This window comes from Phyllopteryx taeniolatus, chromosome 1 (assembly GCF_024500385.1).
Source record: "Phyllopteryx taeniolatus isolate TA_2022b chromosome 1, UOR_Ptae_1.2, whole genome shotgun sequence".
Taxonomy (NCBI): domain Eukaryota; kingdom Metazoa; phylum Chordata; class Actinopteri; order Syngnathiformes; family Syngnathidae; genus Phyllopteryx; species Phyllopteryx taeniolatus.
In genome coordinates this window covers 40,074,886-40,102,341 of record NC_084502.1, presented here as the reverse complement: position 1 = coordinate 40,102,341, position 27,456 = coordinate 40,074,886, and the positions used below count along the sequence as shown (strand labels likewise).

The 27,456-nt window shown below is 41.5% G+C and overlaps 1 protein-coding gene across 5 annotated transcripts in view; it reads right to left on the bottom strand.

The window, feature by feature from the left end:
• LOC133487863 (nuclear receptor coactivator 3-like) overlaps positions 1-27,456 on the bottom strand; it is an 85,566-nt gene extending 58,110 nt beyond the window's left edge. For 2 of the 5 annotated variants that reach the window (XM_061795079.1, XM_061795121.1), the window contains exon 1: positions 27,298-27,451. The gene's annotated coding sequence lies outside the window, so the exon portion shown is untranslated. Of the gene's footprint in view, positions 1-26,817; positions 27,111-27,297 lie in introns of those variants that run through there. The other 3 variants (XM_061795130.1, XM_061795096.1, XM_061795089.1) reach the window with 3 other exon arrangements.

Genomic DNA, 27,456 nt, shown 5'->3' with positions numbered 1-27,456 from the left:
CTTCATGCTTTAGAAAGAGGCTATTATGTTATTGCTGCTTGACAACAATAGAGTAATTTGGTTTTATATACAGCTTTTCTACTAATATAACGAGAAAGAAAAAATACAAGTCCACCAAAACCAGCAGAATCCTTCGCATTCATACATTAACTGATGAAAAATATTCACACAAAAAAGGAGCATTTATACTTTGCTTTAATATGAGCCCAAAATGCAATGTGGGACTGCAACGCACTTTTTCATTTCCTTTTTAACATTTTATATTGTTCAATATTCCAAATCTGAGGCTGCAGCTTTTTAACTTAAATCAAAGCAAAAGGTCTGAAGAAAATGAACCAGAAGAAAAGCAGATAATCAAATCGACCCAATACGTGGCTCCACTAATTGTACAGACATGAATGGTTCCTGATCAATTTAAGTTAAAATACTTGGGGACAAATCCCTGTTGTCAAATTTAGTAAGTACAGTTGTGCTGACTTTCGAGTTCAATTCGTTCCATGTCTACGCTCGTAACTCAATTCACTTGTATATCAAATTAACTTTTCTACTGAAATGCCAATCAATTACATTCCCCCAAAAAACCTTGTAAGTCGGGCATTCATAAGTTGGTACCACTGTACTTTATATTGTTGTAAAATGCCCAATAGCACATTTTAAAATAAAACACAAAATATAATAATGTACCGGGGTTTAATAAAAAAAAAATAATTGTATTCATTTATTTTCAAATGTATTATAACCTTTATAATCCCTCAAAAAGTTTGGCATGACATGATATCAGATGCTGGCTTTTTAACTTTGCGCTGATCACAATCCGGATGGTTCTTTTTCTCTTTGACGTTCATGATTTTCCAAAACAATTTGAAATGTGGACTCGTCAAACCGCAGCACACTTTTCCACCTTGCGTCAGTCTATCTCCGAGTAGCTCGGGCCCAGAAAACCCGGCTGCATTTCTGGGTGTTGTTGATAGGGCTTTCGCTTTGCATGATAGCGCTTTAACTTGCATTTGTAGATGTAGCGACAAACTGTGTTATCTGACAATGGTTGAGCCCACGTGGCAATATCCTTTACAAAACGATGCCGGCTTTTAATGCAGTGCTGCCTGAGTAATCGAACGTCACGGGCATTCAATGTTGGTTTTCGGCCTTGCCGCTTACCTGCAGAGATTTCTCCAGATTCTCTGAATCTTTTGATGATATTATGGACCGTGAATAATGAAATCCCTAATTTCCTTGCAATTGTATGTTGAGAAACGGTGTTCTTAAACTGTTGGACAATTTGCTCACGCAGTTGTTCACAAAATGTTGAACCCCGCCCCATCTTCGCTTGTGAATGACTGAGCAATTCAGGGAAGCTCCTTTTATACCCAATCATGGCACCCACCTGTTCCCAATTAGCCTGTTCACCTGTGGGATGTTCCAAACAGGTGTTTGATGAGCATTCCTCAACTTTCCCAGTCTTTACTTGCCCGTCGCCACTTTTTTAGAATGTGGTGAAGTCATCCAATTCAAAATGAAAGAATATTTGCAAATACCATTCATCAGTTTGAACATTACATATCTTGTTTTTGTCATGTATTCCATTGAATACAGATTGGAAACGATTTCCAAATCCTTGTATTCTATTTTTATTTTTGTTCCAACTTCACTGGAATTGGGGTTTGCAGAGGCGGTACGGTGGACGGCTGGTTAGAGCGTCAGCCTCTCAGTTCTGAGGACCGGGGTTCAATCCCCGGCCCCGCCTGTGTGGAGTTTGCATGTCCTTCGGTTTCCTCCCACATCCCAAAAACATGCATTAATTGGAGACTCTGAATTGCCCGTAGGTGTGACTGTGAGTACGAATGGTTGTTTGTTTGTATGTGCCCTGCGATTGGCTGGCAACCAGTTCAGGGTGTACCCCGCCTCCTCCCCGATGATAGCTGGGATAGGCTCCAGCACGCCCGCGACCCGAGTGAGGGGAAGCGGCTCAGAAAATGGATGGATGGATGGAAGTATTAAGTCATCAAATATCAGCATTGGGGGGAAAAATATTCTGCTATATAATTTAGGCCATATCGCGCAGCATTACGTCGTACAAGACGTGTTTCATGAGAATACCACACCCTCCGAACCCGACAGTCCAGAACAGGTTGCCCGGTCAGCGACACTACCAAACTGTGACAACTCTTAGCAGCCTATTGTTCGGCTTGCGTGTCAATGAAGAACGTAGCTAGCTCCGAGAACTAATGTGAAAGGACTACTGTATGTGCACCAACCCGCGACCCTAGTGAGGAGAAGCAGCTCTGAAAATGGATGGGGTTTGCAGATACATTATATTGCCAAAAGTATTCGGTCATCCATCCAAATAATCACAATCAAGTGTTCCAATCACTTCCATGGCCACAATTGTATAAAATCAAGCACCTTTGGATGCAGACTGTTTTGACAAACATTCACAGGGTTGGCAATAGGTCATGAAACCTCTTAGCCAATGTGGCTAAACTGTAAAAATTTCCTAGCCACACTTGTATGTGGTTAGCCACATCACCACGTGTGAACCTTTAGTCACACTTAGCCAGTCCTTGTCACTGGGAATTAAACCCATAAGCTTTAACGATGTGGGCCCAATTAAAACTACCTAGTCATCAATCAGTTATCAATAATGCGTCACCCTACTGCAACCGTCTAATGCGCACCAGAAAGGGGGGCAACACAGTATGTGTAACGTGCGGCCTATAAACCAGAGCGCTCTACAGACCAAATTTGATGATACACAAACATTCACAGTGTAATCGCAAGCACTGTTAACACCATCTTATTACAGTAAAATGTCCAGAGCTTGTATTTCCTTGGGCAAGAGGCCTCAGTGTCACAATAAGGTTTAAGGTTGCACACATTAACGGGGCACTTGAACACTTAAATTGCAACAATCTCAACTGCCCTGTGCATTCTTCTGCTCCCCCAAATCCCCTCGTGGCACTAACACCGCAAACCTATCCCATCATCCTTTGTGTGCGAGAAGCTGAATGAAACTGAATCTTGCCTAAAACATGCCCTTAACCCTTCTCCAGGACCTTATCCTGTTTGTTTTGTGGGTAAATAGAAACTCTCTGCACTAAAAACAAACACTGCACATTGTTTGTCGTGGGACCACAATCTCATAGCAACAAGCTGCCCTCCCTCCTAAATCCACAGGCTGTATTTTTCTTCTTTGTACAGACGAAGTGTGTCACGGCAAAGGTTAAAAGGGGAAGAGTCACAAATCACCCTAGTCAAAACAGAACAGCTTCAAAATCATGTTGATGGCACACCAGCTTTCAGTGACTTTAGGTGCCTGTCATTGCCACGCAAACCCTGGATCATCAACATTGTCTATAATATTGAGTAATAATATAATATAATAATATTAAAAAAACGTATTTCTCCAGACGTGTTCAGTGTTTGCACAAACATTGTTACACACTAATAAATCCTGATGCAGATGTACAGTAAATGATTCTGAATCGAATACAATTCAATGATCTATTATTACATAATATTCTGGCAGAACAAAAAAAGTGGCGCACGGAGGTAGAGCTGTGCAATAATCCATATATATCGTCGTGGGACATAAAAACATCGATTGTACGATATACTGTAATTCCTCATCGTTTATATTATTTTAGATTTACCTCACAGCTACTGAGGGAATCCTGTAGTTTGTTTTCCTCCACATAGTAATATTTTGACGCTGAGCAGGAGGGGCCACCGCCACCCATCACGGACTGCGTAGAGACGTGATAGTCCACCGGCAGCCTTACCCGAGCCGCGGGGAGCAGAGCTGGGGCCACAAGGTGCATTCAAAGTGTTGATGATCAATGGGTCCTGCAACGGACTACGTGGAACACAAAAATGTACATGCGATTGTTTGTTTCTTTAGGAATTTCTTTTTTTAAACGCTCCAACTCATCTGCCTCCCAGTTCTGAGGTCCGAGGTTCAATCCCCGGCCCCGCCTGTGTGGAGTTTGCATGTTCTCCCCGTGCCTGCGTGGGTTTTCTCCGGGCTTGCCATTCACGAGATCCGACGTGTGTCGCGGGTTGGTGCACATACAGTAGTCCTTTCACATTAGTTCTCGGAGCTAGCTACGTTCTTCATTGACACGCAAGCCGAACAATAGGCTGCTAAGAGTTGTCACAGTTTGGTAGTGTCGCTGACCGGGCAACCTGTTCTGGACTGTCGGGTTCGGAGGGTGTGGTATTCTCATGAAACACGTCTTGTACGACGTAATGCTGCGCGATATGGCCTAAATTATATAGCAGAATATTTTTCCCCCCAATGCTGATATTTGATGACTTAATACTTCCATCCATCCATCCATTTTCTGAGCCGCTTCCCCTCACTCGGGTCGCGGGCGTGCTGGAGCCTATCCAAGCTATCATCGGGCAGGAGGCGGGGTACACCCTGAACTGGTTGCCAGCCAATCGCAGGGCACATAGAAACAAACAACCATTCGCACTCACATTCACACCTACGGGCAATTTAGAGTTGTCAATTAACCTACCAAGCATGTTTTTGGGATGTGGGAGGAAACCGGAGTGCCCGGAGAAAACCCACGCAGGCACGGGGAGAACATGCAAACTCCACACAGGCGGGGCCAGGGATTGAACCCCGGTCTTCAGAACTGTGAGGCAGACCCTCTAACCAGTCGGACCCTCTAACCATGCCGCCCGACTTGATACTTATTGTATTAAACTTTATAAATGTACAGTATAAAACTGGACCAGACAAAATGGATTTACATTACAAAGCAGAAGGTTTATTTAACAATTCTAAACATCATAAAGAAATACATCAATTTTTCCTGCCGGTATTTCAAAATATATCTAAAAATAAGAGAAGCCACTATAGCAACCCGACCTGATTCTCCTCGTCCAGCTTCCTCCAATTTAAGGCTTCTTCAAGTCCTTGTGCAATTGTCTCGCCAGTATGACCTTCAAGTCCATAGCTTGTCTGTAAACATGTACTTTTCAGCTCTGAGTCTTCAAGGTAGTGAAGTACGTTACACTGTGCGACAACTCAACCAGTCGGTAGTCATAAAAAAAGTGTTTTACAGCTGATACATTTGCCGTAACTTTCTCCCTGACATTATTGTCAAGTTCAGGCAAGGGTTCCCCTGTGAAATATTTCCTACTGTGCAACTTGTATCTGGGATCCAATGTTTTCATTAGCTTTTTGAATCAATCTTTTTCCAATCTATAAATAGGAATCAAGTCCTTGGCTACAGTATATAGAATGTTACTTCCCTCCATTTGGTGCTCGACCTCTCATAACGAGGAGCTGGACATAGATCCTCTAAAGTTTGTTTTGTTGAGGTTACAGCAATGTCACAGGGAGTCGTGGCTCTCTTTAGCATGATACATGCATCGCACTTGATAATGTCTTCATCTTCTGGTGATTGTCCACTGATATACCTGTCTTTGTCGCAACGTCTTTCATACACATTTTGCAGACTACTGTTGTTGTCTCAGTGCAACAAGAGCTGCCGCGGTAGTCTCGCAGTGCAACAAAATCTCGCGGAGTAGCGAAAAGTATGTATAGAAAATAAAGCCGATAATCCCTTTTTCCATATTAAGCATTAATAAAATAGCTCACCATACAGAGCGTACATGGCATCTATCCATCTACTATCCAGCCTCACGACTCTACATTCTTCTTTGCCTCTTAAGTCTTCTCCCTCTCTTATCTACATACTCCTTTTACATGGTCCCCCTAGTGTTTAGACTAAAACTCAACCTATGAAACTGTTCATTTATTCGCACTTTTACTGGTAAAATGGTATGCATATTTGAATGTTACTTGAAGCACTGTGTTGTTATTTTAATTCTTTGCACGTGATTGCATTCCTTGAAAACTGGTTGTACTATGAGATATTCTGAATTATTATTTGGCCACTGGATGTTTGTGTTGTATTTATTTTGTATTAATATTTTAGTCACTGTATTGTGTGTGATATTTTATATTTAAAATATGTACTTTATAAATAAATGGAGATAAGATTCGTGAAAATTGCCATTAATTTAATGTAATTTTAAGGAGAAATTCTATATTCAATCTCTCCTTTTATGCCTGCATGAGTGTGATTTGGTTCTGAGTGAAAGAGGTGCAAAGAATGTGTGAATGGCACTCCGTTGAAGAGTGAGAGAGAGAGAGCAACCGAGAGAGAGAGAGAGAGAGAGATCAACCAACAAACAGACAGAGAGAACGAGAGGGCTAATGTTTGCATGTGCGCATGGAGATAAAATGGTGGCAGCGCAGGCACCAAGGCGTGACGTATGATCCATGTTCAACATGTTGAAATTGGCTAGGGAGAAGTCTGTTTTCTTATTATGAGATGTATCCATTTATTCCAACATGCATGCTTGCATTATGAACAAAGTAGTCACATAAAAAGGGCTTAAGATATTTTATCTTCATGCTTTAGAAAGAGTCTTTTATGTTATTGCTGCTCAACAACAATAGAGCTGCAGCTTTTTAACTTAAATCACAATCAACCTTATGTTTAGTAACATAATAAGTATGTTTTCCAAGAAGTACCACAGAAGTGATATCGCTATAATGTTTGTGTCTGATTGAGGTGTTTTGACTAACACGGAAACTTGGCTTCACCTGAGGATACGCAATACTGGCATGTAGCGATCTAGCCTTTAAAAAGTGGGAGGCATAAACACAAACTATTGTAATTCCTACACCGTTTACCTGAATTGGATATAAATAAACTCAAATTAAAGATGAAAGTCTGCAGTTAAACCACATCTTATTTGTTTCATTTAAAATCCATTGTGGTGTTGTTTAGAGCCCAAAAGATGGCAATTGTGTTCATATTTCAATATTACATGAGTGGAAACAAATATTAATGGTGTTAGTTTATAGAGTAAACTTTATGCATAAACTTAGCTCATTCACGTATGATTATCAACAGTAGAACTTTATTGAGTCAAGGCACCTATTTTACATTTTAAAAATATCACAGTTAACAAACAAACAAAAATATCATAAAATGTATGAATACTGAAATCTTGTCTAATTTAGTCACAAATCTACTTTACCCAATGTGAAATCTGGGCTTGTTTAGCTGAACACAAAGCTGATATATTTGCATGAAGCCAATTTATTCTGTTGTATGAACAGCAACAGGTGGATACAGCGCTTTAGTGTACATTTTGCCATCCAATGTAAGAGCATTTAATTGTTCTGCCGGTCACTAAATGCCGCTGGCATAGATAGACAAACAAAGATATATTTCTGATTGATAAAAATAATAATATAAAATAAATAAATAAATAAATAAAACTGCAAAGGCTGCCTTCATGAATTTAATTAGTCCTCTTTTTTCCCCCCCATTTCCCTCGGTATGTCATACACACGGAGTCATGTTGATAGGTTTTAAAAACTTTGTTATGAAGCTAGGCAGCACGGTGAACAAGAGGTGAGCATGTCTGTCTCACAGTTCTGAGGTTTCAAGTTTGAATCCCTAGTGCTCCGTGTTCCTCCCGCTCCCGCATTCCAAAAACATGCATATTAAACATGAACAGAACACGACAGAAAATGTATCAAAATATATTTCATTGATAATGAATTTATTTTAATCATATTTGTTGTTGGAGTAATCCAAAAGTAACTGAAAGTAATAAAGTTACATTACGTTAATATTGCAGTACATGGATTACGTTACGTCCTCGATGATCCAATCACAAATCTAAGTGTTTGTGATTGATGTGGTTAAAAAAAAAAATGTCCGGAAATCATTTTATTTTTGTCAAAAAATACTATTTACAGTATGTTTGTTATTTATTAAGTTGTAGTGTCTCTTTAATTAAGACAACGAACGGTTAATGTCGGCGTAATCACGCCAAAATAGCTCTACACGCATGCATTCGCTCGGCGGAAATTCCGCCTACGCACATACAGCAAATCCAGATGCAACCAGCAGTGCCGTGTTCTTTATGAATGCTATCCAGGCACAGATTTTTTTTCCCAAAAAGTAAACAAAGGGCTAAACGGTTCGAAATTAGAATGGCTCCTAAGAGGAAGCACTTGATGAGCGGAAAGAGCCGTGCTGTATCTTTGTTGTTGGTTTTTTTGCTCTTTATTAGACTGACAAAAAATGAGAATGCGCTCACAGGCGATAGCGTGAGCGAGGCAATGAAAAAAAATGATAAAATTAATCAAATGATGAAAATTATCATAAGAAATGTGCAGCAAATTGGCCAACAGAGCAATTCATCTTTAAATGACAATGTGACGTCCCACTTTCAGATTTTTTTTTTGTGAACAGAAAAAGACCGTTTTCCCTGAATCAGTTTATTGTGCCAAAACCAACAAAGGAATTAGAAAAGAAAGCGGCAAAAGAAAAAACACCTCAATCTGAATTTTCCCATGTAATTATGGAAGAAAACTCTTCTTCATTGAAGAGCTGTCACCTCCCCTTTAATGACCAATAATGTCCCTTTAATGACCAATAATGTTAATGAAAATAATAAATAATGACAATGACCAATAAATTGTTATCATGTTTATTTAGTGTTTTATTTCTTTAAAACTGAGTTTTCACTTATTTGTGTATTGCATGTTTATTTTAACCATACACAATGCAAAAAAAAAAAAAAAAGTTAGTTTAATTTCGGGGCTGGAACAGATTAATATCATTTCCATTGATTTCAATGGGAAATATTACCTCGGGTTAAGAACGTTTCGAGTTACAAACAGGGTCATGGAAACCCGCGGTTCCACTGTATTTGCCTTTGTTCCCCCAATTTATCAGTAGCGGGATTTTAACCAAGACCCTCCTGCTCCAGTCTTTACAGATGAGCTACTGCCACCCAAACTATTGTTGAAAATGTATCTTGAGTTAAGTCACTGATGGTGTAGCGGTACACTCGCCTGACTTTGGTGCAGGCAGCGTGGGTTCAGTTCCCACTCAGTGACGGTGTGAATGTGAGTGTGAATGGTTGTCCGTGTCTATATGTGCCCTGTGACTGACTGGCGACCAGTTCAGGGTGTAGTCCGCCTTACACCCGAAGTCAGCTGGGATAGGCTCCCGCGACCCTCACCAGGATAAGCGGTGTTGAAAATGGATGGATGGTATCTTGAGTTTGGTTTGTTTGTAGTTATAGCTCTGAGGAAGATAACCTCACGTTGGTGACATCACAACACACAGCAAGCGCCTAAGCTTTTTGCCAAGTAAATGTAGACATGAGACTTGAGTAAGTGACCTTTTTGTTATTAATGTAAGAGATTTGAATGGATTTGTGTGATGAGACTGTGATAGAGGTTAATGCTAATTTTCATGACTATATCTAAATTAAAAACAGGTTTTTTTTTTTTTTTGCCAATCATTCAAATACACAAAACAACACTTGTCATTTTTGCTAGCATTCTTTGAGTGAACGACAATTGCTTTGAGAGGGGCAAAAATATGAAAGCCACTTATCACTAATATTAAAATGTGTTAAGGTTTTTAGTTTGAGAGCTTTGACTCATAATCTCAGTAGTCCTTTTTATTTTATTTTAATGATAGGTGCGCTTTGGATGTGAATGACACTCACCCAGTAAGATCATGTGACAGTTTTCCAACAAGATAATACTCCGCACAACGCTGTTCTATGCTAAACGCCACTGGCCAGAGTTAAAGGTCGACCCGCAAGTAAATTATTAATGACTTGTTTACTTTTTCTCCCTGCCCCACTGCTCAGTCTTTTATCCTGTCTTTCCTTCTCATTGGTTTTTACATTACCCTCCATCCACACCTTCTTCTACCATTCTGCCTCCAGTCCTGGCATAAAAAAAATGCATTATTTATTGTAAATATAATTTTTTTAGCAATTTAGTACACAAGTATATACAGTAAATGAACAGGTGATTTAAATAGACACATTGCTCCATCTTGTGATCGGCTCGGTGATCGGCCCCAAAAATCCTGATCGTGTAAAGCCTAGTTCCAAATTATGGACAAACATTTGAAAAAAATCAAATACAGTCATACAAAAATTATTAGACCACTTTGGTTCTTCAATTTCTTTTTCATTTTAATGCCTGGTACCACTAAGGGTATATTACCTAAAGAATACAACAAACATGACAAATACGTTGCCCTATTTGACATGCTTAAGCTTAATTGTATTCCCAGTGATTTTGGTTACTATCAAGAAAACCATGGAACATGGATAGATATCAGCTCTTAAATTAAACTATTATGACCTACTTTTGTTTTCATCATTATATTTGTCCAAACAAATGGTATTTTTTAAAAAACAATAAAGAAACAAGGGTGGTCTAATATTTTTCTTCCGTGACTGTCGATTGTAAGAACTTGTTTTTCTGTCATTACATAGAGATCTTTAAAAAAAAAAATCAATTGCTACTTCAACCCAAAAAAATAAATGTTTGTTTGTTCACGTTAACATAGGATAGTTTCTGCCTGTATTTCCTTTGAGGATGCAAGAACGGCTTCCCAGAGCTGTAGTTTGGAGGTATACTGCCATCCATCCTCAAATCTTTTTAGGGGTGCTCCATAGGCTTTCAATAGGGTTGACATCAGGTTTTTCTCCCTTTAAACCCATAGCTTCAATGTTTTGTTTTGTTTTTGAAGTGTGGAATGGTGCTTTGTCTTGTATGATAATTATTTTACTACGAAAGACAGTTCTTCTTTTTATACCAAAGTAGGAAATGGTCTGTTCGAAACTAGAGGTAATTTTAAAAGCTTGAGGCACACTAGCCATCTCACTTCTAATTATCCCAGCCCAAAACATAGCTCTGCCAAATTCTTGTTGACATTAGGTCTGGGGGAGGGAGGAAGAAAAAAATTAATAAATAATAAAATCAAAAATAAAATACAACCCCAATTCCAATGAAATTGGGACGTTGTATTAAACCTAAATAAAAACAGAATACAATGATTTGCAAATCCTGTTCAACCTATATTTAATTGAATACACTACAAAGACAATATATTTAATGTTCAAACTGATCAACTTGATTGTTTTTAGCAAATAATCATTAACTTTTATTGCCGCAACACGTTCCAAAAAAGCTGGGACAGGTGGCAAAAAAGACTGAGAAAGTTGAGGAATGATCACCAAACACCTGTTTGGAACATCCCACAGGTGAACAGGCTAATTGGGAACAGGTGGGTGCCATGATTGGGTATAAAAGGAGCTTCCGTGAATTGCTCAGTCATTCACAAGCAAAGATGGGGCGAGGTTCACCTCTTTGTGAACAAGTGCATGAGAAAATAGTCGAACAGTTTAAGGACAATGTTCCTCAACATACAATTGCAAGGAATTTAGGGATTTCATCATCTACAGTCCATATTATCATCAAAAGGTTTAGAGAATCTGGAGAAATCACTGGATGTAAGCGGCAAGGACAAAAACCAACATTGAATGCCCGTGACCTTCGATCCCTCAGGCGCCACTGCATCAAAAACCGACATCAATGTGTAAAGGATATCACCACATGGGCTCAGGAACACTTCATAAAACCAAAGTCAGTAAATACAGTTCGGCACTACATCCGTAAGTGCAACTTGAAACTCGACTATGCAAAGTAAAAGCCATTTATCAACAACACCCAGAAATGCCGCCGGCTTCTCTGGCCCAAGCTCATCCAAGATGGACTAATGCAAAGTAGAAAAGTGTTCTGTGGTCCGACGAGTCCACATTTCAAATTGTTTTTGGAAATTGTGGACGTCGTGTCCTCCGGGCCAAAGAGGAAAAGAACCATCTGGACTGTTATGGACACAAATTTCAAAAGCCAGCATCTGTGATGGTATGGGGCTGTGTTAGTGCCAATGGCACCGGTAACTTACACATCTGTGAAGGCACCATTAACGCTGAAATGTAAATACAGGTTTTGGAGAAACATATGCTGCCATCCAAGCAACGTCTTTTTCATGGACGCCCCTGCTTATTTCAGCAAGACAATGCCAAACCACATTCTGCACGTGTTACAACAGCGTGGTGTCGTAGTAAAAGAGTGCGGGTACCAAACTGGCCTGCCTGCAGTCCAGACCTGTCTCCCATTGAAAATGTGCGGCATATTATGAAGCGTAAAATACGACAACGGAGACCCCGGACTGTTGAACAGCTGAAGCTGTACATTAAGCAAGAATGGGAAATAATTCCACCTAAAAAGCTTAAACAATTAGTGTCCTCAGTTCCCAAACGTTTATTGAATGTTGTTAAAAGAAAAGGTAAACATGACCCTGTCCCAGCTTTTTTGGAACGTGTTGCAGCCATACAATTCTAAGTTAATGATTATTTCCTAAAAACAATAAAGTTTACCAGTTTGAACATTAAATATCTTGTCTTTATCGTGTATTCCATTAAAAATATAGGTCGAACATGATTTGCAAATCATTGTATTCTTTTTTTTATTTTTGTTTAACACAACGTCCCAACTTCACTGGAATTGGGGTTGTAAATTAATTAATTAATTCAATCGAATAACTCTGCTAAGTCGACACAAAAATAGGTTGACACAAAATTTCTGCCTCGAAGCTCCGCACGGACCTAAAAAGAACCATGTTTACGGCGCCAGAACACGTTTCACAAAAACATTTATTGCAGAGGGACACAGTGTTGTGCCAATGATTAACTTAGCCAAAAATGACAAAGAGGCGTCTGTAAGTGATTTTTAAGACACTGTTAAATGTGTAACATACATATAACATGATAAGTATGAGTGAGCTGAATGGTAGTGTGTGTTTTTTGACCTAAATTGGTAATCACTAGCGCGCTAATGTAATCGCGATTTTTAACCATTTAGCATTTTGCATTCTCAAATTCGGTACACCAAATTTAATCCATACACTCAGTACCAACATATGCAGTTTAAGGATTGATGTCCATCCCTCATAAATGAGAATAAAATTCATGTTTGTGGTATTTTTATTTATTTATTTATTTTTCAGTAATAGTGTGGGAGGGGGTGATTATTATTCAATTATTCAATCATAATCAATAGGAGAATTGATTCTAAAAAGATTCAATAGTGACAGCCCTAGTTGATATTGCAGCTTTGTTGGGACATGTCGGTCATCAACCAACCACCCAGAACACCATCTATCTGTACCATCCCAGGTAGCACTGCATTCAACAGTGAATGAAACTGTTAGAGAATTGGTCTTCGTATTCTAAACCTACTGCAAACGTTTTGCCTCGTGAGATAGGAAATACAGTGGTGCATTGAAATTTAGTTTAATTCGTGCCATGGCCACATTTGTAACTCACAACACTCATCTCAAATATTTTTTGGGGGGTAGTGTGTATTTTCATGAGGAAAAAATAGAATTCTATAATATTGTACTTTATAAAAACATACCGTAATGACATAATTAAATAGCATGCAGTCCTGCCTGAATGCACCAGCCATTCATATTGCAGTGGGGAGTGTCCTGCCTAGAGCTCCAGTGGGATTCATAATAATGCCTCAATTCCTCTCAGGAAAGTACTCATATTTGTTGTTCTACGCAAAGGATGAAGGATATACTGTATCAATGTGAATACTGTTACAGTATATTGTCAGTGCACATGTTAAGGCAGCATTTGTGCACTGCAACATACAGTAGATGCTAATTAGAGTTAGGATTAAGCTAGCGGACTGAAAGAATCAGAATCAGAACCAGCTTTATTGGCCAAGTATATTACAAGACACAAGGAATTTGTCGCTGGTAGTTGGAGCCACTCTAGTATGACAACAAACAGCCACTATGACAAAATATACATTTAGGACATACAAAACACAAGTATGGAGAGTCATTGAGCAATGAAAGTGTACCATTAGTGTGGTGATGCTGATATAATGACAATTGTGGAAATGATACAGTCCCCAAGTAATTTAGAGCAATTTAAAGTGACTAATAGTGCAATGATATGGTACATAGACGATTGTGCAAATGGTGCAGAGAGTTTTCGAACACATATGTGGGTAGTAGTAATCAACAACAGAATGTAAATAGTACAGCGTGATAAAACAGTGAGGGTACGAATCATGTAGAAATGTCCCAACAGAGATGTGCAAAATTGGCAGATGTTACAACTGTTTTATAAGTTAAAGATAAGCGGGAATAAGCTGTTGGAATTTCGCCTGGTTTTAGTTTGCATTGTTCGATAGTGATTACCTGAGAGAAGGAGCTGGAATAGGTGGTGACCAGGATGTGGAGGGTCCAAGAGGATTCTGCATGCCCTTGTCTTAGTTCTGTCAGCATGCAAGTCCTCAAGAGTGGGTAGTTGGGTACCGATACAGTTTTTCAGCAGCCTTGACTGTCCGTTGCAGTCTGATTTTGGTGGTGTCCCCTAGCCTCACCCGATATATCCTGCCTGTCAGGAAGCTGTAGATCCACTGGCAGATGGCAAGCGAGACGATGAGCTGGAGAAGCTTGGAGGGGAGGAGTTCAGGAACGATGGTGTTGAATGCAAAACTGAAGTCCCCAAACAGGATCATCGCGTAAGACCACGCGCCGTCGAGGTGTTCTAGGATGAAGTGCAGTCCCATGTTGACTGCGTCATCCACAGACCTGTTTGCTCGATAGAAAAACTGCAAGGAGTCCAGTAGGGGTCCTGTGATGCTCTTGGGGTGGTCCAGCACAAGGGGTTAAAAGAATTTCATGTCCACAGATGTCAGGGAGACAGGTCTGTAGTCATTCCGTCCTGAAACTGCAGGTTTCTAGGGGACTGGGATGATGGCCAAGCGTTTGACACAGGATGGGACTTCACACAGTTCCAAAGCTCTACTGAAGATCTGGGTGAAGACTGGAGCGAGCTGGTCTGCAGGAGGGGGACACAGTGCTGGCAGTGTCTGGGGGTCTGCCGCTTTGTTGATCTTTTGTTGTTTAAAGACATATTTTACATCTTGTTCGTGAATGGTCAATGTAGAAGGGGGAGTCAGAAGTGTGATGGTGGTCATCGGTGGTGCAGCTGGGTGGGTGTGGGGTGTGAAAGTGTCCTTTTCAAATCTACAGTCGAAGGTATTCAAGTCTTCAGCCAGTCCTTGGGGGGATGATCGCTTGTAGTTGGTTATTGATTGTAATCCTTGCAGTCGTTAGCAGCAAACTGGTTTTCCAGCTTTTCTGCATAATTTCTCTTTGCGATGTTAATTAGTTTTGGTAGCTGGTTTTTGGGCTGATTGTACAGGACTCTGTCCACACTCCGTTAGGAGTCGTCTTTAGCCTGTTGCAGTTGGCAAAGTTTGGCAGTTCACCACGGCTTGTTGTTATTGAACATGCAAAATGTCTTTGTTGATACACATACGTCTTCACAAAAGCTGATGTAGGATGTAACAATGTATGCATATCAGTCCAAGCTGCCAGTTGAAGTTTCAAAGACACTCCAATCTGTGCAGTCGAAACAGTCTTGAAGTTCCATTTTTTCTTCAATGGTCCACTTCTTCACTGTTTTCACCAAAGGCTTCGCTCATTTAAGTTTGTGCCCCTATTTTGGTATTAAGTGAATTAAATAGTGATCAGACGAGCCCAGAGCTGCATGGAGAATAGCATGGTATAAGTCCTTCAGCATGGTATAGCAGTGGTCTGGAATGGTTTCCCTGGTGGTACAGTCAGTGTGCTGCTTGTATTTAGGGAGTTCTTGGTTGAGTTTTGCTTTGAGGGGTGAATCTCATTTGGGTTCAAACTTGAGATACGCCCACCTCCCCCCTCCCAAGTTCGTTTACTTGGTCAGTCAGCTTTTGTAGTGAGGAGTTCGTGGGGAGGAATGTAAACAGCGGCGAGTATGAATGAAGCAAACTGGCACGGGGCGTAAAATAACTTACAGTTCAAAAACAGTGACTCCAAGTTCAGGCTGCAGTGTGTGCTGAGCTCTGTGACATCATTATACTATTTTTCGTTTATGGAGACGCATGTGCCGCCACCTTTTGTTTTCCCAGATAGCTTCCTGTCGTGGTCCGCTCAGTGTAGTTGGAAGACGGCAACAGTACAAGGGATGCGTTCACAAAGCCAAGTCTCCGTGAAGCAGAGGGCGGCAGAACATGCAAAGTCTTTACTGGTCTTTGTGAGGAGATGAAGCTTGCCCATTTTGTTGGGTAGAGAGCGTAGATTTGCGAGGTGAATCGACCGAAGTGGTGTTCGAAATCCTCGCGGTCGGAGCTTAACTTGCACTCCGGCATGCTTCCCTCTGTGGCGCCGTCTTTGCCTCCTCAATGCGACATAGAGTGCAGCCGCTCTGCTGGTAATTCAATGTACAGTGTTCCCTAGTATAAGTAAGTCACGTAATGTCTCCAAAGATGAACGAAAAAGACAAAAACAAGGGCAATACTAGAGAGCGTGTTACCGAGGCGTCCACCCGCGTAAACTATGGTTGCTTTAAATACAAAAGGTATCGTTCTCTTTGTTGTATGCTTAGTTTGACAGTAATTTTCAACTTAGAGTGGCATTAAACAGACCTCTTTTTGAAGAATTGTTCACTATTTGTAAAAGTGCTGCTATTTTGAAGTTCTATGAGTTGATTTCACTTCCATCATACAGCGTTCGTAACTCAAGTTTGAACTCAAAGCAAAAAAATCAGCCAAATGACAGCTTGTATGTTGTAAAAATTGTATGTCGGTCACTCGTGTCTCAAGGCATGTGTCTTTATGCATGACTGCAAGCCCAAAGAGACACCAGCAGCATTGAATACCTGCTTGCTTCCTTGATACACCTTTATATGAACGAATTAATTTGCTCTCCAAGTCACACACAATGTACTTAATAGTGCTGTTATCTTGCTTATGTTTACTCAAAATGCCCAGTGTTTGCATTCCTTTCGAAAGGCCTTGGACCATTTCATGCTTTTTATCAGCAGAAAGATTCTTCTCGTCCTCCCATCATGCATACAAACTGACATGTCTAATAATATGCAACAACATCCACAACAATATCCTTTTAATTGGACACAGCTGAAACTAGTTATCAAAACTGCTCGAGATCGATATCAGCAATTGAAAGAGTGAGGTGAAACAGCATGCAAAAACGTCCACAGAAACACTAAAACTGTCAATCAATTTTTTAAATCCTAACCCTCATATTTTGAACACAGTGTATTCTGGAGCACTTTAGCCGTCTCCCCGTAAAAACAAACCAGAAGCATTTATTGACAGTAGATGACCATTTTTTCAAACGATATGGGACAGACAGACAGACGAACAGAAGTAGGCTCAAATTTGATTTATCACCTTGAGAAACAAACAATATCTGTTAAAAAGACCCACGAGGACGAAATCAGTTCATCTTTTTCTCATATTGCATAAAATCAATATTTATATTCTGCCCCCATTTTCCTTCAAAGAGACTGTCACTGTTGTTTACTACAGCTCAGATCTCACAGGACTAACAAGTTTGTTGTGAAAAAGAGAAATAAAAGGGATGTGTGTGGAGGGTTGGCAATGGAAAATAGATGGAACAAAATTTGCTCCTTATGCTTCTTTCCATTTGCCAGCATAACACACTTGCATAATACAAGTATATTAGTAAATGTGCTGTGTCCTCATCCACACTGTGTAATTCAGCACTTGGTTGAAGCCTAATCCACTGTCTTGTCTGCACGTCATTTGAAAATCTCCTTAGTCACATGTATGTCACAGAGAGATTCGCAGGAAGTTGCATCCTGCCAAAAGCACTTTTTAAAGAGCGTTTCCAAAGCATTGCCTTCACTGGTGAGTCAACATCATGCTGCTTACAGTTGTTACAATAATATTAATTTTACTGGCTAATCCTCATTACGGCGGCAGTTAACAGTTACGAAAACAAATAGATTTTTTTCTACAACTTAGGGCAGCATGGTGTACGACTGGTTAGCACATCTGCCACACAGTTCTGAGGACCCGGGTTCAAATCCGTCCTCGCCTGTGTGGAGTTTGCATGTTCTCCCCTTGCCTGTGTGGGTTTTCTCCGGGTACTCCGGTTTACTCCCACCTTCCAAAAACATGCATGGTAGGTTAGTTGAAGACTCTAAATTGCCCGTAGGTGTGAATGTGAGTGCGAATGGTTGCTTGTTTATATGTCCCCTGCGATTGGCTGGCGACCAGTTCAGGGTGTACACCGCCTCTTGCCCAGCGGCAGCTGGGATAGGCTGAATGAATGGATCCTCATTACATTCTGTCGCACCTGTGCAGTTTACTCTGTTCCAGGTTGGAACCAGATACAGAAAAGTGGGCTCATAATCATAAGTTCTTTAATTATATGCAGGATACTTGTTAAGTCAACCAATCCTGCCTCTATGCTATATTTATATTAAGGAGAAGTGTGTGTGTATGTGTGTGTGTGCGCGCGTGCATCAGGGCCAGAGCAATAGTGGCGGAGTGGCAGCAGAGGGGAAGGCAGGACGGGGGTAGACCGAGTTGAGGTGGTGGTCACGTAATAGACGAGTTCAGGCAGAGTTGAAGCTGCTGCCTCAGTGAGCTGCATCTGGTAACATTTACCTCAACGTCTGCCCTGTGTGTGTGTGTGTGTGTGTGTGTGTGTGTGTGTGTGTGTGTGTGTGTGTGTGTGTGTGTGTCCATGGACATGTAAAGGACAGCTAAAACGCTTAAACTAGGCCTGGATTGTTTAACAATGGAAAATAAGTAAAAACACAGAGCACCCCTTCATCAAGCCACACACCTCCCTGGGAGGAACCCATTTAACAAGCGTCTATTAGCTTAAAGCATATGTGTCAAACTCAGGCCCGGGGGCCAAATTTGGCCCACGATGCAATTATATTTGGCGCGCAGGACCATATTAAGTGTGTATTAGAGCTGTCCCGCCAGTATTTAGCACATGCGCCACTAATATTACAAATCCCAGAATCCTTTGCTAGTGTGGCCCATCAGTCTAGACCGGCGAGCACCCCTTCCCTTTCTGTTGCGGTCGTTAGCAACATGCTACCAGTCTCCTCGAGCAAATGTACACTTTCCCTTCCCAAAAATGGCCAAACGAAAGATGGAAAACGGTTAACTTCCAAGACAGGGGGGAGGCAGATTGTCTGTTCACTAAAGTAAAAGATAGACATGTTTGTCGTGTGCGGAGCAACGTGGCTGTAACAAAGAATATAACATAATTGAATTAATGTTTTTTTAATGCCCTTTATCAACTCCTAGGCAGGGACTGTTAATAGTTTGAAGTTTGGATTTTTATTGAAGGACATTATTTTTTGGGGTTGTTTTGTTGTTGGCCTTTGAAAAAAAGATGTACATCTACTTAAATACATCTACTTAAATACAAAACAACAAATACCACTGATTTCTTTTATCGCAAATTTGATTTCGCGTGTTTATAATATTCAAGTTTGTTTATTCCAGATACAATGTTTAAGCAAAATTTAAGTTTGTTGTCAATGATAAACTTTAATGCTACATTTCTACAGAAAAGGGAAATGTGCACATCGCAGTGATTTTGCATTAAATATTGAGTATGGCCCGCGACGTTGTCCCAATTTTTAATTTCGGCCCACCGTGAATCTGAGTTTGACACCCGTGGCTTAAAGCAAGGAGGAACATGCAACTACAGTCCCTTTCAATGGTTCTGCTCGAGGCAAATGCAGACAGGACAGATTGTGTTTTCCCACTCAGAGTTCTTTTAAAAGCCCTATTTGACTGACACCTTAGCTCATTGTTAGGGAAATGGTCCATCTAAAAATGTACCTTGCCAGGTGGCCCCAAAAAAAAAATAATACATTTTGCTCCATGGAATCCAATCTGGCGGCACAGTGGACGACTGGTTAGAGCGTCTGCCTCACAGTTCTGAAGAGCGGGGTTCAATCCCCGGCCCCGCCTGTGTGGAGTTTGCATCTTCTCCCCGTGCCTGCGTGGATTTTCTCCGAGCACTCGGGTTTCCTCCCACATCCCAAAAACATACATGGTAGGTTACTTGACGACTCTAAATTGCCAGTAGGTGTGAATGTGAGTGCGAATGGTTGCTTGTTTATATGTGCCCTGCGATTGGCTGGCAACCAGTTCAGGGTGTACCCGCCTCCTGCCCAATGATAGCTGGGATAGGCTCCAGCACGCCCGCGACCCTAGTGAGGAGAAGCAGCTCAGAAAAATGGATGGATGGATGGATGGATGGATGGAATCCAATCTTGGTCAGTACCTCCTCACTACTGAACATAGATTCATACACAACCAGTTGAAATACACTGTAGAATGCAAACTCAGCTTCGTCACTGATCGAGTGTTGTTAACGTGTATGATGACCATAATGTTAATTCACGACATAATTAAACTCAACTCATTTGTGTATAATCATTTAGATTTTTATTCTTTAAAAAGTCAAGAACCAAATTCATGCCAACATAATGTATAGGTAACAGGTAGTGGTCATTACTGTATAAATGGTGACAGTAAATATGGAAAGGAGTTCTCCCAAGGGATTTTGCAGACCTTAAAGATGAGGAACAAAGAAAAACTGAAGGGGGGTGTGGTGGGGGGGGAGTAAAAAGGATACTGTGTGTTAGGAAAAACAAATCCAAACCAGCGTCTCTCTCCGACTGACCAGCTAAATATTTTATCACATCCCCAAGTCCAGAGATTGCTCATTGCTTGTTGCTTTATTGACAAAAATAACACTGTGTGTGTCAGTAGGGTAGGTGGAGGGTGCCGTCGTGTATGTTTATTAACAACATGTCACTGAAGGGCTTTCCATTGGTCACTTCGAAGCAGTTTTATCTGTACCTCCCTCCTCTAGCAAGCATCCTACAGTGTGTGTTGCATGATGCTCAGTTCAGCACTGGATGAACGACCTTGAGCAGGCGCAAAGGGTTGTGTTGCTGTGGCAACCAAGCCTCGCGTAACCAGTAACAGCTGGATGCTACAGCACGCTGTGAATTTTTGTGGGTGTTGCCGCTTTATTACAACCACTCTTCCTCCTTATTTACCCCCTCCTCTACCTCCTTTTCTCATAGTCTCACATTCATCATCTCACTTACATATAATCACACCAGGACATAATGATCATTTACACAAAGAAAAGCCTGGTTCCTCGATATAATGTAGAGTAATGTAAACTTATCTTGAGTACACCATGTGAGCGATAGAATACAGTCCACGGTGTACGTGGAAAGATAGTGGAGAAGAAGCAGCCATGAGAAGCACAAAACAACATGAATCCCAAGCCACGGGCAACTAACAAACTCGCACATAAGAAAGGCATCGAGATGGCCACTTAACATTCATCTCACAGATGTGAACCAGTGAAGATTAATTCCTGTTTAACACATCCTGACATTTTGAGAAGGGGGCTCAATAACAACAGGACAACAGTTCAGTTGGCACACTGTTGGCGGAGGAAGGGGACAGCGGGCAAAACACCCAAGAAAGACCAGCAAGAACGAAATAAAGAATGTGGGGCGTTTCGACTCAGAAAGCTTCTTGATTCCACAGCAGAGGATGGCGCAGAATAGACCTGGGGAAGACAAAAGGGCACAAAACAATGGAGGAATTCCAGGTAGAATTCCAGCAAGAGGCTCCACCTGTGCCCCTCCTCCCTTCAATACCCACATTCTTTCCATCGTCGCAAGCTTCCCAGGCTGGTGGTGGGTGAGGTCCAGGCTCCCCAGCCCCACCCCCACCACCACCCCCAGGGCCTGACCCTCTCACCAGCATCCCCTGCTATAACCTCTTTCTCCATTTTCTCCCTAATTCAGCATATTTTATGCATCACTGTCATCGTCCTCCTCTTTCACATTCATCTCTGCATCCACAAGAGCGAAGATCAACCAAGACCAGGCCACAGGGAGAACTGTGAAGCTGTCAGAAGAGGGGCAGTGGGGCGGAGGAGGGCAACTGATGGCGTCACCATGCCTCTTCACTTGGGAAGCAGGCAACCACGTCCGACAGCCCGCGGTCCCAGGGTCCAAAATTAACACTCGCCAGTCGCCAAATGCGACTAAATTATCCATTTGGCGAGTGAATCGAAGAGCAGTACACGCCACGTGGCGAGTGAATGTCTGTACCCACGTACACACACACGCAAATCATAGTGTAACGGCGTGTGTCCTGGAGCCAGTAATATTGAAGCAGGGCCGATCTCAATCAGCTCTGTGCGTGCGTATTTCCTCGATCTAACATGATGGGATGTGTGTGACCACAGCCAATTTGAGATTTCTTTTTCCTGCTCCACTTCCGTTTGCAAGTAGCGGGAGTAAACGGAACCCGCGCCTTCTCGGGATTTCGAGATGTCGATTTAGCCGTTCTCGGAGCTTGCTGAGTCAGCGTCGCCCCGGCGACGGAGGTCCACAAGTACATAACACCTGTTGTGTGGCGGCGTATCCAATGCAACGTGGAGCAATGCTATTAACAAGCCAAACTGTAAGGTATGTCGGCGACCTCAAAGACGGACAACACTGTGATTATTCATTTGAAGAAGTACCACCCGAGTGATTATGTGAAATGCAAAAAATAATAATAACAATAATAATAAATGTGATTGCAGTCAGTACAGCCCGTCACTCTCTGTTGCCAGCACAAGTAGCATTAGCAGTTAGCCACTGGTAGCAGTGAGGCCAGTCCAAATCAACAACAATAAATCGTGCCATTTATTCAGGTGGTTTGTAAAATGGCCAAACTAGTTAATCTGTATTGTTATTAAAGATTATGCACATTTGAAAGTAGCAATACTGTTAACAGGGTACGTAGCATCATAACTGGAGAATGATGATGTTTGCAATTCAAGGTATGTATATTATCCCCAAGGGGGCACATAGTTTATTCTGTATCTTGTACGGTACCTCTGAAAATACTCAGGACTTCCAACTAGTGTTGTATTTTTCTACATTCGCTGCACTGTAGAGTGAAAAGTGGGCAATCATGGCTTAATAAAATGTAAATAACTACTATTCCAGATTAATATTTACATTTATTTATTAATATGGTGTTGAAAATCATATGAGCGATCTGAAATGTCTTAACAAAATGACTGAATCAGTTTTTTTCATCTACACTCGTGCAATTTACAGATAAAAGTGGATCTATATAAAACCCCAATTCCAATGAAGTTGGGACGTTGTGTTAAACAAATAAAAAAAAGAATACAATGATTTGCAAATCAGGTTCAACCTATATTTAATTGAATACACTACAAATACAAGATATTTAATGCTCAAACTGATCAACTTGATTGTTTTCAGCAAATAATCATTCACTTAGAATTTTATGGCTGCAACATGTTCCAAAAAAAGTTGAGGAATGCTGTTTGGAACATCCCACAGGTGAACAGGCTAATTGGGAACAGGTGGGTGCCATGATTGGGTATAAAAGGAGCTTCCGTGAATTGCTCAGTCATTCACAAGCAAAGATGGGGCGAGGTTCACCTCTTTGTGAACAAGTACGTGAGAAAATAGTCGAACAGTTTAAGGACAATGTTCCTCAACGTACAATTGCAAGGAATTTAAGAATTTCATCCTATATGGTCCATAATATCATCAAAAGGTTCAGAGAATCTGGAGAAATCACTGCATGTAAGCGGCAAGGCCGAAAACCAACATTGAATGCCCGTGACCTTCGATCCCTCAAGCGGCACTGCATCAAAAACCGACATCGATGTGTAAAGGATATCACCACATGGGCTCAGGAACACTTCAGAAAATCAATGTCAGTAAATACAGTTCGGCGCTACATTCGTAAGTGCAACTTGAAACTCTACTATGCAAAGCAAAATACATTTATCAACAACACCCAGAAACGCCACCGGCTTCTCTGGGCCCGAGCTCATCTAAGATGGACTGATGAAAAGTGGAAAAGTGTTCTGTGGTCCGACGAGTCCACATTTAAAAATTTTTGGGGAAATTGTGGAAGTCGTGTTCTCCGGGCCAAAGAGGAAAAGAACCATCCAGATTGTTATGGACGCAAAGTTCAAAAGCCAGCATCTGTGATGGTATGGGGCTGTTTTAGTGCCAATGGCATGGGTAACTTACACATCTGTGAAGGCACCATTAATGCTGAAAGGTACATAGAGGTTTTGGAGAAACATATGCTGCCATCCAAGCAACGTCTTTTTCATGGACGCCCCTGCTTATTTCAGCAAGACAATGCCAAACCACATTCTGCACGTGTTACAACAGCGTGGCTTTGTAGTAAAAGAGTGCGGGTACTAGACTGGCCTGCCTGCAGTCCAGACCTGTCTCCCATTGAAAATGTGTGGCGCATTATGAAGTGTAAAATACGACAATGGAGACCCTGGACTGTTGAACAGCTGAAGCTGTACATTAAGCAAGAATGGGAAATAATTCCACCTAAAAAGCTTAAGCAATTAGTGTCTTCAGTTCCCAAATGTTTATTGAATGTTGTTAAAAGAAAAGGTGATGTAACACAGTGGTAAACATGACCCTGTACCAGCTTTTTTGGAACGTGTTGCAGCCAATTCATTGGAATTGGGGTTGTATGTAGCATTTATAAAACAACTCTGTGAACCTCGAGAAATCATTTTAAATTTACATATATTTCAGAATTCATCTGGAAATCTTGACAAGCTCAACTGACTCATCCCACCATACAAACTAATGTGGTAACTATTCAGAAATTATGCAGTTATCCACCGACCTTGTAAATGTGTGTATGTAAAAATACAAGTTGTGGCAGTGCATGAAAAAAAACAATAAAATAATACAATACAAAACCAACCTCTTTTGAACTGAAGCTGTGGATTGACATTTTTCAATATTCAATCTAGGGCTGGTGATCCATCCATCCATCCATTTTCTGAGCCGCTTCTCCTCACTAGGGTCGCGTGCGTGCTGGAGCCTATCCCAGCTATCTTCGGGGAGGAGGCGGTGGTGCACACCCTGAACTGGTTGCCAACCAATCGCAGGGCACATAGAAACAAACAACCATTCGCACTCACATTCACACCTACGGGCAATTTAGAGTCTTCAATTAACCTAGCATGCATGTTTTTGGGATGTGGGAGAACATGCAAACTCCACACAGTCGGATTGAACCCCGGTCCTCAGAACTGTGAGGCGGACGCTCTAACCAGTCAGTCACCGTGCCGCCTAGGGCTGGGCATTATGGCCAAAAACAAAACACAATTCCCAATAATTGTTTTCATATTGTCCAATCTCGATCATCAGGATTTTTTCATATTGTTTTTAACATTTTTAATCTCCCAGTTTTAAAGCATCTGTACTGAAAACTGAACATTCGAGAGTAGTTCAACATTTTATTAACATAAGTAATAAGTAAATTAAAGAAAAATTAAAAAGATTAATTGTAGAAAAATACTTTTACCCAATGGTACAAAATATGTAGGAAAATATAAAATAACACAGTGAACTAGTTTACTGTCTTGACTAAGTGTTTTTGCAGGTATACAAGACCCAAAATAAACAAACTGCCCCCCTTCAGGATAATGAAGATGCCTTGAAGTTATGATGCTACGTACAGTGTTAACATTATTATTACCTGAAAATGTGCATATTTAATAACAGTAATGATTATAGTTTCGACTTAAACTTGCGCCACCAGCAGCTATTAAGGGCCCTCGCACCCCTTGCCATGTTGGGGTACTGGCACATTGCAAATCCATTAAAAAGAAATGGCCACCACACTTTTCAGATTAATCTTCGTGTAAATCTTTATCTTTCAGACTGTACAAGTTCATCAATATCAGGTGTCAAATCATGAGTAGCAGCCAATTTCAGAATGTCATTTAAGTGGTAGGTGGTCATCAGTGCGCTCGCCAGTGGACAAAATTAGCAACAACAGTTACTTTTATTGAAAAATAGCTGTGAATGTATTCTCTATCCCCACATGCAGGATTGGATGCCCTGATGGGCCAGTTCTGGCCCACGGGCTGTACGTTTGATACCACTGATGCAAACACAGACTGACTTGCAATCAATCCAGGCTGAGCCCCGCCTCCCCCTCGCCCCCTCTCTTTCCCAATGTCAACTGGGATTGGCCCCACCCCCTGCAACCTTGCATAGGATAAACATGGATGGATGGATGGATGGATTTGAATGAACATGTATAAAGTCTCCTTGCATATGAAGGCTGAATCTTTCTGGGTCATAAACATCAAAGTGTGCTACAAAAACCCACCAACAGGTGCAATCAACAATCATCATGTTTTCCTCCGATTACGTAGATTGATATATATATATATATACACACACACATACACACATAGCCTAGCATATAAATAATTATGTTCTGTTATAACTTGTATTCAAGTGCACACTTAAAATTAAACCCGATTGGAAGTGTATGACAGTAACAATACAGAGAGTCTTGAAACAGATGCATTAAAAGGACAATTTCAAGCAATTCATCTTTGCCCACAAGTGCCGGTTGCACCATGTCACACACTACATGCATCACTTTTACTCCCTTTTTGTTTACGCACAATGGGGGGAGCAGACAGTACATGTGAGCTCATACGGCACGGGGCTTTACGTGCAAGCAGGCACATACACACAATCGTGAGTGACTGAGGTATCAAACAAGGGAGCTCCGGTGTTACCGGGTGTCGGTGCACGGTCGCTGTGCTGCCCCCTGCAGATTTGCACAGCGAGACGTGTTCCGGAGGGTAGAGCAGATGACACACTGTACAGCTCACACAATAGGGATAACAAACAAAACAAACGAGCACGTACATTCATTCATTCATTCATTCATTCATTCACCAACATTTGCACGCAAAACATTCGCGATTCAAAGCCCAAACATGGACTTTGAGCACTTTTTCATCGCTCAGTAAGGCGCGGGGACCACGGCCCTCGCAGACGGACAAGGCAGGCAGCATCTTGTCCACAAATCGCACCAGCAAAACGCAGGCTCGCGGCTCTCGCAAAGCAGTGCGCGCATTCATCACATCGGCAAAGCTTTCGCTCCCTTACGTCGCTGCCGCGTCGTGGACAGTCTTGTCTCGCAAGCTGCCAGCAGATCGTCGCTGTCAAACGGGGCCAAAACCTTTACGCCTCACCTCACGCTTGTCGCGTGCGTGCTTGTGTATTAAACATAAACTTCCCGACGCGTTAAGCGGAAACACTTGCCACCAGCGAGCGGCGGGCGCGCGCGCGCGCGCGCGTGTGTGTGTAAACTAGCCAGCTTGCCTGAAGTTCACTTGGTTAAATAAAGATGCAAAGAAACAATTGTTTAATCGTCCAGACCGCGCGACAAAGACTTCGCTTTGCATACGCATACGAGATGAAATGTTAAGTGTCATTTAGAAAAAGGCACCGATGTCAATTTGTGTGCACTGTCGCAGGGAAGACAAATAAGCGGGTTGTATTTCCGTCCTCTATCACATCGCAAACCAAAGCAAAGTCTGGTGAAATTCGTGTCTGAATGGCAACAAACACAAAGTAAAGCCTTACCTTGTAGACGTATCTATCTCTACCGAGTCGATAATTTCGTCTTTACACCATTAAGTCTCCGCCATCTTCGGCACTGTTTGTTTAAATGAGAAACACTCCCGGAGCCTAACGAAGCCAGTTTCTGGAAGTTGAGGCGTCGCGGGAGGTTGCGGGTAGTGG